General features: G+C 41.1%; 1 protein-coding gene across 7 annotated transcripts in view; it reads right to left on the bottom strand.

Annotated features, from left to right (window-relative positions):
• Nucleotides 1-18380, bottom strand: part of FHIT (fragile histidine triad diadenosine triphosphatase) — a 1530527-nt gene that overhangs the window by 1243582 nt on the left and 268565 nt on the right. Inside the window, exon 1 of one of the 7 annotated variants that reach the window (XM_030801711.1) lies at nucleotides 18006-18051. The exons of the other annotated variants lie outside the window; for them this stretch is intronic. The gene's annotated coding sequence lies outside the window, so the exon portion shown is untranslated. Of the gene's footprint in view, nucleotides 1-18005; nucleotides 18052-18380 lie in introns of those variants that run through there. 7 annotated transcript variants of the gene reach the window in all.

Below are 18380 nucleotides of genomic sequence, written 5' to 3'. Positions count from 1 at the left end.
CCACTACATCACAACAGTAATACAAATGATGACAGCATAAGATAAAAAAAATTGTAATTCACACCTGAAATGATAAAGACAAAAATAGTATAAAACTAATGAAAATGATCAATTTCAGAAAGTGAAAAATCCACCAAGGGGAAGCCCTTCCAGAGCATCTTCCATCTAACCCAGCTCCATAGCCCAGAAATCAGTGTCTGTGGATCTCCTTGATACTGCAGGAAAAGAGAATGCCATTCAAACGACAGCTTTTCTGGAACTGGAATTCTATGTACATCCTAGCACCATAGCTCTCATCGTTCTGTATTTGATGACAGTTTTGTGGGTTTCACATCCCAAAATGATACATGCCGAATTCACAGAGCAAAGCTTACTTCATTTAAAGCAGTTCTGATCAGGGGAAAATGTTTCATTGTGGTGTTACAAGGAATTGATCTGCTAATGTTCTTCTTAAGCTTTGACATTAATTACAGAGAAGATGCATCATCATTTCTACTGACCCTTCATTCTACCCACCCACCAATATACCCACTCAAATGTTCAGAGCTTTGTATATATGTCTTAATAATCTGTCATCTAATACTTGGCAAGTGAAATGTGCTATCAGATGGTACCAAGAATGTTTGCAGCTCTGGCTAAAATGTCACTGGATCTGATATTTAAGCCTTAGAGGTGATCTAACATAGGCAGAGAACTGTGCTAACAACTGACAGATGCAGAAGTGAATAAAACACTGCCCCTTTCCTTTAGAGTAGTAAGTTCCAAACTAAAGGATAGAACCCAATAGTGGGTCTTGACATCAACTTAGGAAATTTGTAGCGAGAATTTTTTAAAGCTACAATAGAACTGAATATAGTAGAATATATCTCAAATAATAACAAAGGGTATAGTTTCATGAAGGGGTGTGTGTGTGTGTGTGTGTATGTGTGTGTGTGTACACATGTATTTCTTTCTGTGGGTGATCTAACAGTTTGAAAGCCTAAGTTTTCCAAAGGGGGAAAACCATCATTCAAACACATAATGACAAAAATTTATGTATAGAGAATCCCTAGAGTCATGCGGAATCAACATTCAGTATGCATACAGGATGGCAGAGATTAGTACTAAGGGGGCCTGATATTCAGGCAATGGTGAGAATCTAGAGTTTGCCTTCTAAGGCCCACATTCTTCATATTACTCTCTGCTCAGAAACCACTGTATGTACTCCCATCACTACAGAACGTAATCCAAGCTCGTGAGTATGGCGTTGAAGGACCTCCAAGCTTATTTCCCACTACTCATCACCTCCTCCCACAACTTCTTGATGCCATACTGTTGCTATAATCATTTTTGCCATTTTGAATGTGTTCTGTGTTTGAATACGTTCTGCGTTTTTCTACTTCTGGACCCTTGCACAAACTCTTCCCTCATGCTGGAATGTCCTTCCTTCCCTATCTGACCACTGTAAGTAATATACTTACAGTGGTCAGCCTTTGTTTTGTCTCTCCAGCAAGCTATCCGATCCTCCTTCTGGTAACATTATTTTCTTTCCTTTGAGAAACTCCCTGAAATTTCATGGGCTCTATGGTCAATCATAATGCTCCATTGCCTGTGGCCACAGGAGAAACTCTGGGACAAACATACAGTGATTGGTTGAAAAAACAGGCATGTCCCGTCTGGGAAGTGAGGAGGGCCTCTGCCCGGCCGCCCCGTCTGGGAAGTGAGGAGCCCCTCTGCCTGGCCACCCATCGTCTGGGAAGTGAGGAGTGCCTCTGCCCGGCCGCCCCGTCTGGGAAGTGAGGAGAGCCTCTGCCCGGCCACCCATCGTCTGGGAAGTGAGGAGCGCCTCTGCCCGGCCACCCACCGTCTGGGAAGTGAGGAGCGCCTCTGCCCGGCCACCCACCGTCTGGGAAGTGAGGAGCGCCTCTGCCCGGCCGCCCCGTCTGGGAAGTGAGGAGCGCCTCTGCCCGGCCACCCACCGTCTAGGAAGTGAGGAGCGCCTCTGCCCGGCCGCCCCATCTGGGAAGTGAGGAGCGCCTCTGCCCGGCCGCCCCGTCTGGGAAGTGAGGAGCGCATCTGCCCGGCCACCCATCGTCTGGGAAGTGAGGAGCACCTCTGCCCGGCCACCCATCATCTGGGAAGTGAGGAGAGCTTCTGCCCGGCCGCCCCGTCTGGGAAGTGAGGAGCGCCTCTGCCCGGCCACCCCGTCTGGGAAGTGAGGAGCGCCTCGGCCCGGCCGCCCCGTCTGGGAAGTGAGGAGCGCCTCTGCCCGGCCGCCCCGTCTGGGAAGTGAGGAGCGCCTCGGCCCGGCCGCCCCGTCTGGGAAGTGAGGAGCGCCTCGGCCCGGCCGCCCCGTCTGGGAAGTGAGGAGCGCCTCTGCCCGGCCACCGATCGTCTGGGAAGTGAGGAGCGCCTCTGCCCGGCCACCCATCGTCTGGGAAGTGAGGGGTGCCTCTGCCCGGCCACCTATCGTCTGGGAAGAAGTGAGGAGCGTCTCTGCCTGGCCGCCCCGTCTGGGAAGTGAGGAGCACCTCTGCCCGGCCGCCCCGTGTCTGGGAAGAAGTGAGGAGCGCCTCTGCCCGGCCGCTCCGTCTGGGAGGTCTACCACGGAGGCCAGAAGCAATGTGGGGGCTGGACGTGGTGGCTCACGCCTGTGGTCCCGGCACTCTGGGGGGCGAGGCGGGTTGATCACTTCGGGCTAGGAGTTCGAGACCAGTCTGGCCAACTTGGCGAAACATGAAAAATACAACAGACAAACCAACCAACCAACTCAGTGACAACAAAACAGGTCTACCCTGGAGTCATACTCTAATTTTTTCTATTTTCCTCCCTTTCTGATCCTTTATCCCACTTTCTTTTTCTTCCTCTTCCTTCTCCCTCTTCTTTGTCAAATAGAGGATTGAGTTATTATCACTGATCCATATAAAGTCCCTCTCTCATTTATTTTAACTCCCACCCCCCATTTCTATTCCCCGACTTCCCATGTGTAACCTTCCTAATATGTTTGATACACATCTTTTTGTTTGTATGTATTTTTAGAAAATGTTTATTGTTTTTGTGTGCAAAAAAAAAATTAATAAAAAAAAAAGCAATATCCAAGAAGCACAAAGAAAAAAAAAAAAAAAGAAAAAACAGGCATGTGACCTATAGCAGAACATTATAGTCCATCTCATGTACAGACAGGTACAATTCCTTCTCTAACAGTAGCCCTCAAAATACAGTGAGCATAATAATTACCCGGAAGGCTTGCTAAACCATAGATTGTTTCCACTCCCAGAGTTTCTGATTGGATAAATGTAAATTATGGCCTGAGATTTTGCATTTCAAATAAATTCCCAGGTGCATTAGTTTCCTCCTGTTGCTGTAACAAATTACCACAAACTTAGTGGCTTAAAACAACACAAATTTATCTTCTTACAGTTCTGGTGGTCAGAAGCCCAAAACAGGTCAAGGTGTTGACAGGGCTGTTCCTTCTGGAGGCTCCAGGGTAGAATCCATTTTTTTGGTTCTCTCAGCTTCTAGAGGTTGCCTGCATTCCTTGGCTCATGGCCCTTCTCTTGCATCACTCCAGCCTCTTGTTGCTGTCCTCACGACTCCTACTTCTAATGCTTACCTCCTGTCTCCCTCTTATAAGGACCCTTGTGGTTATATTAGGCCTACTGAGATAATGTAGAATAATCTCTCCATCTCAACCTCCTTAACTTGATCATATCTGCAAAGTCCCTTTTGCCATAAGAGGTAACTTACGCCTCAGTCCTTTCCCCTGAGGATTAGGATGTGGACAACTTTGAGGGGCCATTATTCAGTCTACCCCACCAAGTCATGCTGATCCTGGTAGTCCAGGGTCCACGCTTTGAAAACCAATGAATGACTATCACTATCAAAGCCAGCCTAGTATTTTAATTCTTCTTTAGTCTGTCTGCCTCCCACTAGATTGAGAGGTTGCAGAAGCTGGAATAGAACTTGGCCTTTTTAAAAATTGCTTTAATTCTATTTACATTCTCCTTTCTGAATACTGGTAAATACATCTTTCAGTTAAACTGGAGGAATAGGTAAACAGTCTGAAATGCTGATAGAAAAGAAAACTGTGAAGATAAAACCCCAAAGTGGAGAGGTATTGGTTAATACGATTATCTGGATTCCTTACTGCCAACAGTAAATCTTTCTACCTAATTATGCTCCCAAATTTCAAATTTCTGTATTGCTGACAACTATTGCCATTTTGATGCCCCTCAGTTATTTCTCATTTTTCTCAAACCAAACTTGTGTAGCTGGCCAGCCCATCCTGAGTTCTACCTCATGGGCTCTGGATGTCAGAGATAGCTTCACCACATACTCAAGCACTCAAGCCAGAAATTTCACCAGCATCATAGGAGTAGCGGCAGACAGTTATTCCCCCACTGATATGTGATTGGCAACGTTCTGAGTTCTCTATGGGCACTTACTCATTAATTCTTATTCATTCTTGTCTTGTCCATTGTAAAAATATCTCCCATAGTGCTTTACATATAGCATACATACACTCTATAAGTCTACATTGCTTGGTTCGTTCAGTAGACCATAAGCTCCTTGAGGGAAGGGATGGGTCTTATTCATCATCTTGTTGCCAGGATGAAACTATGTCACTCGTACCTCATATTACATTTGCAGTAAAATGTTAGAGAGATGAGACCATATGTGAGCAGTTGGAATTAAGTCAGTCAAGCTGAAGTGGGGTCTAATGTCAAATTGCCTTGAAAAGCAGGCAGAACTCAAAACATGATATAGTAGGCATCTCAGAGCTAGTGCAAAATCCTAAACAAGAGCATAAAGCTAATGTTGGGAGCAGGCCCCCCAAAATCTGGCCATAAACTGGCCCCAAAACTGGCCATAAACAAAATCTCTGCAGCACTGTAACATGTTCATAATGGCCCTAACGCCCAAGCTGGAAGGTTGTGGGTTTACAGGAATGAGGGCAAGGAACGCCTGGCCCACCCAGGGTGGAAAACCACTTAAAGGCGTTCTTAAGCCACAAACAATAGCATGAGCAATCTGTGCCTTAAGGACATACTCCTGCTGCAGTTAACTAGCCCAACCTATTCCTTTAATTCGGCCCATCCCTTCGTTTCCCATGAGAGATACTTTTAGTTACTTTAATATCTATAGAAACAATGCTAATGACTGGTTTGCTATTAATAAATATGTGGATGAATCTCTGTTCAGGGCTTTCAGCTCTGAAGGCTGTGAGACCCCTGATTTCCCACTTCACACCTCTATATTTCTGTGTGTGTGTCTTTAATTCCTCTAGCGCGGCTGGGTTAGGGTCTCCCTGACCAAACTGGTCTCGGCAAGCTAAAATCATTTTATAGAGCCAAATCAGTAAGTCCCCAGTTTAGCTTAGAAACAACCAGACAAGGACCAAAGGCTTTCTAGGAGGTATGATTCTTTGAAGGGACAAGGGGGATTGAAATTAAGTCCATAAAGTTCTCTTCCATCTTCCTGATTATAGGTGTTGAGATATCTGTCCTTTGTTCTTGGTGATTTACTACATCTGATTGCAACTCAGAATTCAAACATTAGGCTCTGCCTTCTTTTCCATCCGGATTCTAAAATCAATATCTTTACTATGATGCTTATTCCCAGGATTAATTTATGATATTGTATGATGTGCTTTGAAGACCGAAGGCTTCTTAGAGAGAGAGGGAATGTCACCTTGTACTATCAAAACAGTATATTAAACAGTTACTGCTTTAAAAATCAGAAGTTTTTTGGTTGAGATGCTATTAAATCTTAACCTACAAAAGCAGCACATGATCATTTCAGTGGTACAAAGGCAAACTAAATATAGCAGATGACAATTGTTACAACATAAGAGGAAAAATGTAATCTAATATTTTAACCATTTAGTTATATGCCACATGAAAATAAATTCTTACAAAGAGTAAGTTTTAGCACTTGCCCCGTTTGTCTGATAGGGTACCTAACATATGCCAAGGGCTGTGCAATACTGTGGTGAACAAAAGAATCCCTACGTGATGGAGCCATCAATCTAGTGGACAGGATGGATATTTAATAATTATGAATAATTACTACATAATCACAGGACAGAATAAAATGAAGGATTTCCAAGAGCAATGTGAACATAGAACCAAGTACGGAGCATATCTGAGGAACCAAGAGGCTGTACAGAGGAGAAGATATTCCAGCTGAGATTTTAAAGGCAAATGAGAGCTGACGAGCAGCACAGAAGAGGAAAGAACCTTCTAGCATTTGATCGGCATGATAAATAAAGGGAGAGTAGCAGGGCATGGGCTGGGAGGCTGGAGGCCTGTTCAAGACTGTTCAGCCTTGACAAGGTAAAGGCAAGAGGTGATATATTTGCTTGAGCTGAATCTCTCAGCATTTTGCATCTCAAGTCTCCTAGTTTTCAACAACTTTCTAGAGAAGAGGCTGCTCTTTATAGAACTGAGTATATGGAAGACAGCCTCGAGAACCTTAAATTCAATGCATTGTGTAGAATATAACCATGATTCTAAACGATACTTGTTAAAAGGCCTTTTTTTTTTTCAAATGGGCATGGCTTTGTCAAAAAAAAAATAATAAACAAGATAGAGTAGAGTAGATACAGGACAGGTTTTTCCACTGAAGTCTTTGGTTTATGGATACGCTCATAGTGTTGGAAGGAAGCATTTGTATTTTAAGGTATCTTTCCTAGGTTTGTTGCAAAGTGCATGGACAGCATACCCCCATGAAGATGACAACACAGTTCTTCTAAGACATTATTTATTTATGTATTTATTTTTTAGGCAGAGTCTTGCTGAAGTGCCACAGGAGTGATCACAGTTCACTGCAGCCTCAGCCTCCTGGGATCAAGTGATTCTCCTGTCTCAGCCTCCCAAGTATCTGAGACCACAGGTGTGTACCACCACACCTGGCTAAATTTCTTTCTTTTTTTTTTTTTTTTGGAGAGACAGGGGTCTTGCTTTGTTGCTCAGTCTGGTCCTGAACTCCTGGCCTCAAGTGATCCTCCCACCTCAGCCTCCCAAAGTCTTTTAAGATATCATATTATGGAAACTTTAATTAAGCTCTTGCTACATATAAGACACTCTGCTTAGGGTTCAATGTATATCTTTCATTTAACCTTCACAGCAACTCTAGGAGGTAGGCACAATTATTATTCTGCTTATCAACGTTGTCAACTGAAGTTAGAAAGGTTAGTAAATCTTTGAAGATCACACAGCAAGTCAGCAGGGAGGCTGTTAATCCCTCCCCACTGTTAACCAGGAAAACTCTACTTCTGTTAAATTCTGATCATTTTTTGCTAAACGGGTTAGGGGTGCTTTTGACTCTTTTTTGTTTCCCTTTGATTTACCATCTAATGGTTATTGCTACAATGTTTAATAAGCAATGCATTATCCCTGGGCAGTGGAATTAATATCATTACTCAGAGACGGTAAACAGAAGTTTGCATTTGTGCACTGCCTGGAGGTGGAAGCATCAATAAAAGCCTGAGGTGGGAAGAAGAGATGAATGTGCAGGCTTGACTCAGAGGCAAGGGATGCAATTTGATGTGGGGTAATAAGAAATTCTGCCTAGGCTAGCAGAGAAACACAATCCTTTACCACTCCTAGCCTCAACTGCACTGTTAGATTTCTCCTAACACTGCTTTTCTTTGCTCCACAAGATACAAAAGTCCCAGCCCCGCCCATCACACCCACAACCCTTATGTACACCCAAGGGTGCCTGGCATGCAAGATTCTAAGAGCAATGGGTTGCAAGTCCCTTTGACAAAGTTTGCCTGGGGACCAGGAAATTTAAATTTACATCCTAGGACCAAAGATATTTAAATTAAAAACTTCCTACCAAATCCAACAACAGCTAAGAGAGTGGCGAATACGATATTACAGAAATTGGTGTGCAGCCTCCAAATGCCAAAGTGGCAGCTTGTTATTTATGATAAGATAAGGAGCAGCTTGTTACTAAAGATATCCATGTGAACCCCACGCATTGAGCAGAACAAAGGATCATTAATGATTCCTGGGCTTGTCATGTTAGAATGGGGTGGCAATGATTAAAGAGCATCTATATATGCTTTCCTTGTGACATTTCTTATTTTTAAACTCCAATATAAAAATATGTGTTAATTGTTATGATTTGTGTCACATGCTGTGCTCCAGGGCTGGACAGGAAACAGTGTCCCCATTCTAGTATTTTTATAATAAGCCATAAACAAACAATAAACAATGACAACAAGAAGAGAACCACTTTCCAGGATCATATGATTAGTTCTGACATTTGGGAAATTGCTTCATTGCCAGAAGTCAATTCCCGCGATTGCAAGCATCTTCCACACATAAAATTAATAATGTGCCCAGCTCCCCTCCCACCTTCATTTTATTATATGAAAATTGGACCTCCCACAGCATGTAAAGTCACATTTTTAAAATAAAATTTTCTTCCTTTATAAAATATAAAAGGAAATGTCTTATAGAGTTACAGAGACCTTTGAAAACGTACATTTTTCCATTCCTTTGTTTATTCAGGCAATACCCGTTTCAGTACCTACTAAGTGCCAGGTACTTTTCTAGAGTGAATACGACAATGAGGGAAAACAGACAATTAATAACATTCCAAATGAACAAAATAAGTTTCGCAGTAGTAAGTGCTGGGAAAAAAATAAAGTAAGGCAACGTGATAGAGAAACAGGTCCTTCCTAATGGGGACGGGGGTGGAGGGGCGGTCAGAGAGGGACTCTCTAGGAAGGTGACATTTAAGCAACAAGTTGAATTACAAGAAGGAATCAGCCATGAAAAGATCTGGAGAGGAGCATTCCTGGCAGAAGGAATGGCAAACGCAAAGGCCCAGTGCCAGGGACAAGCCGGGCTTGTTCAAGAATAGATGAAGTTCAATGACCCGAGGGCATTGAGAGGGCCCAGTGGATGGGGGATGAGGTCAGAGAGTGGGGGCAGGAGCAGATCAGGTGGGGCCTTGCAGGCTTAATGAGGACTTAGGATTTTATATTAATGACAAGGACAGCCACCGAAGGTTCAAAGCTCGGAAATGATAGATTCTAACTGATATTTTAAAAATTACAGCTGTCTGGGGGTCATGGGGGAAGAAAATGGACAAAATTGTGTTCCACTCAAAGATGGCATTTCCCTTACAGATCCTAAGGCCCTGTCTTTGTCAGTATGGGTAGTGATTAAGAACATAGTGCTAGTCAGAAAACCTAGGTTTGAATCTTTGCTCTGCCATCAATATGCTATGTGATCTTAGGGACTCCATTAAACTTACTAAAGTCTTCATGTAAAAACTATAATAATAATTATTTCCAGAGTCTTGGTGAAAATTAAATGAGATATAACACATAATACAGAGTAGTGTTAGTGCCTGGCACTTGATACATATAATAATAGCTGTTGTTATTATTATTATTGTTAAAATTAGGAAGAAGAAAGAGAAGCATAAAGTAAAGCACTCAGCAACTACTCTGATCATTCAGGTGAGAATACAGACTTATGGGAGACAGGATGGAGGTTTCCATCAGCATAGAGCATGTCTGTGCTCCAGGCCCTTGGACAAATGTCACCTCTTTAATGTCCTGAAGACATGAGGTAGAATCTAGCCCAAAACAGAATTTTGGAAAAACTGGAAATAATTCAGATGCTCACCAACAAGATTATGAATCTTGATATCATGGATGCAACTCACAAATATGTTGATTGAGGAAAGCTAGACAGGAGAGACTACATGCTATGTAATTCCATTTAGATGAAGTTCAAGAATGGGTGAAACTAACTGGTGTTGGTAGATATCAAAGCAGTGGTAACATTATAAGGGAATGTATTTGGAAAGCATTTGGAAGGAGCACAAGGGAGCCTGCCAGGGTGCTGAAAAGTGCTCTATAACTCGATCTAGATGGCAGTTGCATGTGGATATACATATGTAAAAATATCATCAAACCGTATACTTAAATTAGCATACTTTATAAACTTTTACTGATGTATGTGTTATACCTTAATTTAAAAAAATATGTATTTCAGGGGATCAGAAAGTCAGCTACATAAATAAACAAATGGTGACTGCTCTCTTCAGGAAAACTATGACCTCAGGACTACTTAGGAGCCAGTTAATTTCCAAAGCTACTTTCTGTTTCTATGTTAAACAGCTCTGCCCATAATGTCAGCCACAGCAATGGCAAAGAACTGCAGGGCAGGTGATGAAAAAGCTCGGCTTAGCAGCAGGACAATGGGGAAGTGTGTTAAACCGGGACTATGACCAACTTCCCAAAATCCTCTCTGGTGATTGCCAGTGCCTGCTTAATGCCTTACCTTTCAATTGTGCTGAATTTGTCTGCATTAAATGAAAGCTTGAGGGGGCAGGATCACTTCTTTTCCGTTTTAGAAATATAGCTCAAGTAACTGTGTGCTCTATAAAGAATAAAAATAATAACAGGATGCCGTGGAACAACTGAAGTATGGAACATGTATTTAGAAAGTACTTTCTGGCATTTCAATAAAGGAAATTCAGAGGGCTTCCAGCATAAGAACAGGATCCGAATGGATTCATTTTCCTGATAGAGTGACCCAACCCACAATGCAAAGTCATTAAGTCCCATCGCGTGGCATTAAAAAGTGCTTTTAAGCTAAGATCAGCTGAAAATGTGCCCAGGGCAGATTTTTATGACCATATCATCACAACCTGAAATTCGAATTGGTGAACTAGCTAGAAATACATGCTCACTAGAACGGTTCAGAGCTTTTCTTGCGTCTATCTAAGTGAAAAATGGCAGCAAAGGAAACCTTATTTTCCTGGAAAAACACTATCAAATAATAAAACAATTCAGGACCAGTTTTCACAAAGTAATAACAGGCCATACATAATTGATTGCCTTTAGTCTTCGTCTCTGGGTATTACAAATCACAGTTACTAGCGCATTGAACAAGCTTTCATTCCGGATTCAGACTGTCCGTCTTGGCACTGCCTGAAACAGCTTGCGCACCTTTATTGCACACTTTACTGCATTGTTCTTCAGTTGCTTCTTCAGTGAAGTTCTCATATTCCCAACAATGTTATACCCTCCTTCTTTCTGTGTGTTTACTCACTGTCCCTGATGGTAGGCAAAAAGTAACTTCTAGAAGGGAACTGATTTAGACTTATGATCTCACCTCAGGCTTGCAAGTCAATACACACCACCCAGGGAGATAAAACATATTCCTATGAAATCATATCCTAACTCTCTCCATTAAAACTCTAGACCTGCACTAAAAGCAGGAAAGATATACTAAAATTATACCAATTCTTTGGCTTACCAAGCATCAGACAGCTGCATCCATAAAAAAAAGGAATAAATAATTCATTCCAAAACTCTTTTTTGCACATCTCAAGGCTCATAACATTGGTTTGTAGGAGGAGGTCTGAAAGAGGGCCTAGAAATTCTGAGTTATGCCTTGGCCATAACAGGAACCTGATCCCTCTATCTAACTCTCCCTTTGTGTGTAAAGCTAATGATATACACCTGGGCTGTCAGTGACAGTAGCCATGAGCCACGTGTCTATTGAGCACCTGAAATGTGACTAGTCTGAAATGAGATGTGCTGTGAGTATAAAACACACACAGGATTTCAGAGATTTACTACCAAAAGAAGAATATAAAATATGATTCTTTAATAATGTTCAAATATTAATTACATGCTGTACATGCTGAAATGATAATATTTTAAAGATATTGGGTTAAATAAAATATACTATTTAAATTTATTTTACCTCTTCCATTGAACTTTTTAAATGTGGTTATTAAACATTTTTTTAAGTTATGTATGTGGCTCACATGTATTTCATTTGGATGACAATGATCTAGATATTCTGAATTGCTATGAAAGCTAAGATTCTCTCCTTGTGGAAATGGGTAATTACAATCCTAACAGTTACGCATGTCTTAAAGGATGGAGAATGTGGGGGAAAGGAAGCAATCAAGTCACCAAGTGTATTACATATTTAGTTATACTTCAATTTTCCTAAGCACATTACAAAAAGAATGAAAAGAAGGAAGAAAAACATGCATGGTCCTTCACCCTCCTGAGACAGAAATGAGACTGAATATGGACTTTGAAATCAAACCATTTCAAATTAGAATTCTGCCTCTAACCTCAGTTTCTCCATTTGTAAAATGGAAAATAAGCATACTCACCTTTTAGATAATTAAATAAGATCATGCAGATCAACTACTTAAAGCAACATTGGGCACGGTTGGGAATAAAGACTTGGCACTGGAGTTGTTGAACCAGGAGCGGAAGGGACATTGAGACCAAAATGTCCATTGGGCAATGGGAATCTGAGCCTGGAGACCAGTAAAAAGATGGATAGATGCAAGTGCCCTAGCAAGCAAGCCACACAGGTGAGAAAACACTAAAACCAGGAAGGGAGCTGGTGTCACATAAGCAGCTCACACTTCATGGAAACATCACAGCTGCAGCTGAGCTCCAGCCAGTCGCTCCCATGAAGGAATAATAATGGTACAGTGTTGCCAGGTTTTCCAATTTTCTAAGAGAATCTAGAAATCCAGCTTTTTAAATGTTTATAAATTTTTAAAAATTTATTTTAATTTAAAAAGCACTCATTATTCCAGAGAGAACCCATGGGAAAATAGTTTAATACCGTCCGGGCGCGGTGGCTCACGCCTGTAATCCCAGCACTTTGGGAGGCCGAGGCGGGCAGATCACGAGGTCAGATCGAGACCATCCTGGCTAACACGGTGAAACCCTGTCTCTACTAAAAATACAAAAAATTAGCCGGGCGTGGTGGCAGGCGCCTGAGTCCCACCTACTCGGGAGGCTGAGGCAGGAGAATGGCGTGAACCCGGGAGGCGGAGCTTGCAGTGAGCCGAGATCGCGCCACTGCACTCCAGCCTGGGGGACAGGGCGAGACTCCATCTCAAAATAATAATAATAATAATAATAATAGTTTAATACCTCTGCTGCTGCCTCAAAGGTCAACAAGATAACTTGTTAGATTTCTACCATATGAAAGTTAAGGGGGATCTCAGATGAAATTCCCACAAGCCCCCAAACAGTTGAGCTGCCAAAGATGGAGAGGGAGATTTACCTCTTCCTCCTCCCAGCTCTTCATGCTGCAGGAACACAGTTGCTACGACTACAGGTGTCCCAGCGGTCTTTCCCTCTCCCCAGACCCTGACCTGGATGTTATGCAGAATGTTTCAAAGAGAGCTGCAAAAGCACTAGGACTTTTTACAGGAGACACGTGACATAATCCAAGATGCTCCTCCGGCTATTATCCATTGCCCGCTTTAGGTCTCTCTGGAATATTATCTGTTTCCATTTCAGGCACTCTCAGCTACTACCCATTTTGGTTAATAAATTATCATATTGCGTAAAGGTATATAATCTGTAAGCCTGGAAGAACTGTCTGGAAAAAGGATTTTTAAAATATCACACTTAAAAAAATAAATACTAGTGGCCTCTCTATATCTATTGTAAGGAGTAAAAGGATTTACACCTGAAAAATTAAAATTACAGTAGCTACTCTTTCCTCAAGTAAGTGGTTCTTAGCAAATGCATTTTAAAGAGGATGACTTTCCAGTGAACACTTTAATTTTAATTTAACCTTCCCAGAAAATGAAGTGCTTTGTGTAGATTCTTTTTGTTTTATTTAAGGCATAAAAATTAGTTCTGAACTGTGATAATTGTGGGCTTAGGAATGTAATCATTCCAAGCACCACTTCTCACTTGCTTATAAGCCCTGCAGGTCTTGAGTTGCTGTTTATTGCTAATTTGAAGTTGGCAAGTTATTTAACTGTGAAGCTGAACTTGAAGTCAGAGTGTGACGAGATGGTGGGAGGTAGATTGTTTTGTTTTGCTTTCAACAGGTTATCCAAAGCCCGGATGCAAAATGTGGTGCAAGACACGGTTCTAGATATGTGCTCCTCTACCTCTTAATCTTAATTAAAATGGGATGATGAAATGTTCTAAAGGTGGAATAAAATATTACATTAATCTATAACTCTATCTTGTCAAACCAACCACAGATAGGATACAGGTTCCTATCATCCACCCTTATGATTTTGTTCTTAATTGTGGCATTTTGTTGTTGCTGTGAGGACTCAACCTAAATACTATTGCTTCTATTTGATTGTTTAAAGGAAAATAATGTGGCACGCTTTGGTCATGAAAAATCTTAATGTCCATAATACAGTAGATGCAGCATTTCTAAACATTTTAGAATCACGTGTTTGAATCCACGACCACATACCCACATACATATAATCAACATTAACCAAAGGGTCATATGGCGATTTTTTTCCTTTATAATAAAGAGATCCTTTGAAGCATTTTAAGATAAATGAATTCCTGCTTAAGTATGGGTGCATTTGAAGTGAGAACGCTTTGAATAAAGTTATCATTTTCACACACCACTATGCCTGAAAGTTATGAGCATTCAGATAGAAATCATTGAATAAAACTTAATAAAAATATGTTTGGTATATGCTATATTTAGTGTGATCAATAGTGTTTTGTAATTCAAGAAATGAATTAAAATTTCACCCTTATTTTGTCACTCCTAAATTTCCATTTGAAAAACAATAAGAGAAATTATTAACTGCCTGAATATTTCTAATGTGCTTCTCAGCATTATCGAGTAAAACTAACTCCACATTGCAGGCCTGTGTGCTGACTCAGGTTCCCAAGGTTTCTTTGGGAACTCTTTGGTCTGTTGTTGCTGTTCTTTATTCTTCATTCAAAGGCATTTCCTAGTGCAGTATCTAATTTTAGGCACCTGGCTAGACTTTGGGGATGAAACAATACATGTGGCAGAATCCCTGCCCTTGGGCGCCTTACCCTCTCCTTCATACAGCATCTAATGGATCCAAAACCAGGGAGAAGATGCACCTCACAGCCACAGTCTGCAACAGAGAAAGGTAAAGTGCTGGTACTACCTAGTTTGTGTTTGTCTGTCTGTCTCTTTGTTTTCTTCTTTTTAGTAGGTGTCAGTATTTTACATAAAGATCTAAATTTCTGACTTCTCTTAAAAAAAAAATCAGAAGATCTTAGCACACTGGACCAGAAAGACTACTTGGCAACAACTGACTGAAGCTGTGGGGTGGGAGTGTTGATGGGGGTGTGGATGGTGCACGCTTCCCAGTCATCTCTGGATCAAAACTGGCTCAGTTTGCCAGTGTTCCCACCACTCCCTATAGTTTTATACCCACTCATCTCCATTACCTGCTTTGTCCTCGTATTACAGTATTTACATTACCGACCTGCAAGAAGTAACTAGCAGTCAGAAAGCCTGATACTAGCCCTTGGTCTCTGCTTATTAAATATATGACCTAGCATGAATTCGTGAATTGCATAACGCCTTGGAGCCTCAGTTTTCTCTTAAAAAAAATTAAAGACAAAACAAAACAAAACACACCTTCTCTGGCACTGCAATCGCAAATCTCCAAAAAGAAATCTATGGAGGGGTTTCCAAACCTGGAAAGCATTAGGCCAAGGAATAATATTATTGTAATTTTGTTTTCAGAAGAAATATCTAGAAAATCAGAAATAACAGCCTGTATCTGATTATGCCTATAAAGATCACAAAGCACTCTCAACTGAATTAAATCTCACGTGACCTCTGAGATAAATATCACTTTAGCCATTTTGATGATGAAGAAACTCAGGCTGAAAAGGACCAAGGGATTTGCCCCATCACCAAATGCTGACATTTTTAAAAAGTCAACTTTCAAGATAGTTCCCATCATTTTAACACCTATGAAGACACTATTAACAACTGACATCACATGATGAAACAATAACCAGTAAGATGAGCCATCATTTTCCAAGGATATACTCTGGATAGAGAGTAGCAGGTTTTTTGAGCTTTCGTTTGTTTGCTTGTTATTCAAGAGCAACACTTTTTAAAGGGTATTACATGTTGTAATATAAAGGAAATATTTTAAGTAAATATTTGTAATAGATACTCATTTGGACTTCTAATAAACTAGTAGGGTTAAAGCTTTTGAGGATGCACTTTCTCATTAAATGTTTGTCAACATTACATTATTTTCTTAGAGATTGTCATCAGCAAGTAACTTCTATGAGAAGCAAATGCCCTTAATTTTATTAAAGTCTACTTTTATTAATCCCCTCCCTACCCCTAATTGAGCTAATTTGAACCATAGTGCCATTCAGAAAGAAATATGAGAATTCATCTGGCTCATTGTCATATACATTTTTTCCAGAAAGAACCTAATAGAGTTAAAAGCTTGATTTAAACATGAATTAAAGGTTTATCATTTACCTTTAAGAACAAACTCTCCATAGGAATAGTAAGCTCTTTTAGTGCATTTACATTTTATTAGGCTTACAAAAATTCAATTTATTGGTGTCTCTAGGTACACATTTACTGCATACAGTCAAATATATAACACCTTCATAGTAACTTTTTTTAAAAAGAGAAGGTAGACTTATTTAAGTTTTTTCATGGTTCACCATAATTCAGGTAGCGAAGTCTAAATGAACAAGCAGAGGGCAGACGAGTGACTTTAAGTGCACGGGAGATCTCCACATAGTCATTTAGAGGCACTGTGGGAAATAAATAAGGAGATACGTGAAAGAGTAACCAGCTCTTGGCAGGATATGTATATGACTGAGTAACATGCAAACTACTGTTTATACGTTGCAATCAGCTGGCAGCCAAGCAAAAAGCTTATAGATTAGTAAGGACACTGGCCACAGCCATATTTTTGTTCTGAACCTCCTGATTAAGCAAATAAACTCAGACTAGAGAGCTACATGGAGAATACAATGCTAGGGACCATACACTTAGCATGCAGGGTCTAAATATTAACAGCAAGTGCAGAAGATATCACTGCAGACTTGAGTAAACTTTCTGAAACAATAATCTGCAAAACCAGCTGTGTTTGGTGATGGCTCTTCATAAAAACAAACAGTTGCAAGAAACCTAACAGGATTCCAAGCTACGGTTCTCAGCTTATAGATTTCAAACACTGGAGAGAAACGCGTAACACTCCAGCTTTTTATTATCCAAAGTGAAGATTTTGAAAGCAAATAGGATTACCATCTAGTATGGTCATCATTACATTTTTTAAAAAGACATTATTATTCTGGAATAGGAAGTATATGATCTCCTTACAATGAACAATTCTATTTAGAAAAAGAATATCTGCAAAGCACTTTTGAGGTAGGTTAAGTTCCTGGGAAACAGATTCCTCATGCATTTAGCTTGAAGAAGGGTTTAAAAGGAATTCTTTGGGGATCAACACCTGAAGAAGGAAAGGGAAAGAGAGGAGGAAGCAGGTGAGCTGAAGGAGAAGTCCCAATGGTAGCTTGTGGGGAATAATGAAGATGGGGTGTCTTAGCGCATTCTGGCAGTTGTAAAAAATATCATAAACAACAGAAATTTATTTATGATAGTTCTGGAGACTGGGAAGCCCATCAAGGTACCATCAGATTTGTTGTCTGGTGAGGGCCCACTTCTGGTTCACAGATGATGGCTTCTGTCTGTACTCACACAGTGGAGGGACTAGCAAGCTCCCTGGGGCCTCTTTTGTATAGGCACTAACCCCATCCATGAGGGTGGAACCATCACAACTTAATCACCTCCCAAAGGCCCCACTTTGAGGGTTAGGATTTCAACATAGAAACGTTGGGGGTACACAAACATTCAGACCATAGCATGGAATGTCCTGAGTGAGGGTGAGAAGGCAGGGGCCTTTTTACCCTCCAGTGATCAGTCACTGGAAGCAGGCCACCTCATGAAGGAGGTATGCCTTTGGGAGAGGGTTGTCTATGGGCAGCACCACAGCAAGTGGGGTGATAAGCCCTTAGCTCCTAAGGGAGGACCTGGGCAGTGCATTACAGAGTCCATGCAACACTTCTGTTCCAGGCTAGGTAAAATATTTTTAAGCTCTGGCTTTAAGGACAGTCACCTTTAAGCTTTAATCTTAGACAACCATCATAACACAAGGGCTATTTCAGACACAATGGTAAGACATTAAAAGGTCAAAGCATATAATGCTCTTACTGTCCATCAGATAACATCTCCAGGAAAATCAGTTTGTTACCAAATGGCTTCTTAGATATCAGATCTGCTGGCTTGTTCTGAAAAAGGTAGCGTGAACTCATTTTTCTCTACTACTTCCCTCTAAATACCCTGGAAATTATTCAACAGAAAGTGATAAAGAACTCTAAAACCTGGAAAAAAAAGGAGATGGAAACTGACTAGGGGCCTTAGCACTTGAGGGACAACAACCTGGTGAGTTCCGTGGGGTTTCCTTTTTATTTCCAATATACCCTATGCTGGGTTCCAGAGAGGGCTGCAACCCCAAAACAGCAGCAGGGAGAGCCTGCTCCCTCTGGTCAAATGACCAGTAAAGGAGAAGTCCAGTAGAGACCTACG

The sequence above is a fragment of the Nomascus leucogenys genome, chromosome 21 (genome assembly GCF_006542625.1).
Source record: "Nomascus leucogenys isolate Asia chromosome 21, Asia_NLE_v1, whole genome shotgun sequence".
NCBI classification, from domain to species: domain Eukaryota; kingdom Metazoa; phylum Chordata; class Mammalia; order Primates; family Hylobatidae; genus Nomascus; species Nomascus leucogenys.
Note: the sequence above shows the minus strand (reverse complement) of the source record. Positions and strands in the feature narration are given on the sequence as shown.